The 1,684-nt window shown below is 42.3% G+C and overlaps 1 pseudogene; it reads right to left on the reverse strand.

The window, feature by feature from the left end:
- Positions 1-742: 742 nt before the first annotated feature.
- On the reverse strand, positions 743-1,453 carry LOC143930419 (cold-inducible RNA-binding protein pseudogene; annotated as a pseudogene).
- Between the last annotated feature and the right edge of the window lie 231 nt (positions 1,454-1,684).

Genomic DNA, 1,684 nt, shown 5'->3' on the forward strand with positions numbered 1-1,684 from the left:
CTGTGTTTAATAGGAGAAGTAGGGTGACCACATTTCCAAACTGCCATTCAGGGACACCCCCCCTTCCCAAAAATAAGCTTGTGCTGTAATGAATCACAACACAGCCGGGGCGGCGTGTGCAGGCTCTACATAGAAGCGCTGATCAATGCCACCCAAAAAGGTTGCCGCATCAGGGATTGTGCCTCTGCAGACATTTCCAGGACAAGTACTGTCAGTTAGTAAAGCGGTGGGGGGCATCAGACCTGCAAAATGTGGGAATGTCCCGGGCAATCCGGGACACGTGGTCCCCTTTTAATAGGCTTCGTGAAGCCAAAAATTAAGAGTACAAGAAATTCATAACCACTTGATACAAATTTCTTCCAGTAAAAAAATTGACAAATATGAACAAATTGTTTCACAAACTTTTTGCAAGTGTTACTGGACAGATGGAGATAATGGGCTTTGTTAAGCCAAAGTACAAGAAATTGATAACCACTGATACAATTTTGGGCAAAAAAAAACAAACAAACCAGCATAAACAAGTCCAACAGCAAACTAATGCCTCAAGAAGCACCATCAACTAGAATATGTTGCTGATGGAATGGATCCTCTCCAATGCACTCCACATAACTTAAGGGAAACTTATGGAATGAGCCTCAAGGAAACAGCAAAATGACAAGAAAAGTTCCTGTCACTACAAACATAAAAACAGGGCCAAAATAATAATAATAAAAAAAAAAATTAAAAGCAGATAGGACAGCTGTTTCACAGTTTGAGGCAGTTATCAAATATGTTTATAGAAAGTGAAGACAAATAGAACAAAATGGTACATATTGATTCAGCGAAGCTCCAAAAATCTTTATAAATAGCCATTGGAAGGACGATCTTGAGTCAGGAAGGTATTTTACTCGTTATGTGAGGCATAGCTGTCATAACTGTCTCTGTAGGAGCTTCCGCCTGAGCGATCACCATAACCTTGACTCCTGCTACTGCCATAATAATCCCGGGATCCACCACCATAGCCTCCTCCTCCACTTCGGTTGGAATCAAACCGGCTGCTTCCACCATATCCACCACCTCCACCACCACGGCCTCTACCTCCACGGAAGAACCCTCTTCCACCTCCAGATGAGCCACCTCTGTAACCTCCTCTCCTGTCGTTGGAGGATTTCCCAGCCTGATCAACCCGAATCTGACGACCATCCACAGTTTTCCCATTCATTCCCGCCATAGCATCTTTCGCATCTTCAGCATTTTCGAATGTGACAAAACCAAAGCCACGCGATCTCTTGGTCTCCCGATCCTTCACCACAACCACTTCCTGGATGTTTCCGTATTTACCGAATACATCTTCCAGACTCTGCTCATTGGTATCAAAGCTCAGACCTCCAACAAAAAGCTTTCCTTCGTCAGATGACATGATGAGTTCTTGTCCAAGTACAGCTTAACGATCACACAGAAACCAGCAATGCAGAGTCACACGTGGTCACCTTAATGAGAAGTAGGGCCAAATAAAATTTGGCCCTACTTCTCCCTTAAAGTATATGTGAACTCTTACCTTGTAAAACAACCCATTTAGTTTAAAAAAAGAAATGAAAGGCAAAACATTTGTGTATAATATAAAAACACTATAAATACCTTTATTTTTTTTCCTGTTATCCTCACATATCCTCTTTTTTTCAGCTGTACAAGGAGCTCAGAGAGC

This window comes from Lithobates pipiens, unplaced genomic scaffold, assembly GCF_037356315.1.
Source record: "Lithobates pipiens isolate NorthernLeopardFrog02 unplaced genomic scaffold, aLitPip1_a1.2 Scaffold_25, whole genome shotgun sequence".
NCBI lineage: Eukaryota > Metazoa > Chordata > Amphibia > Anura > Ranidae > Lithobates > Lithobates pipiens.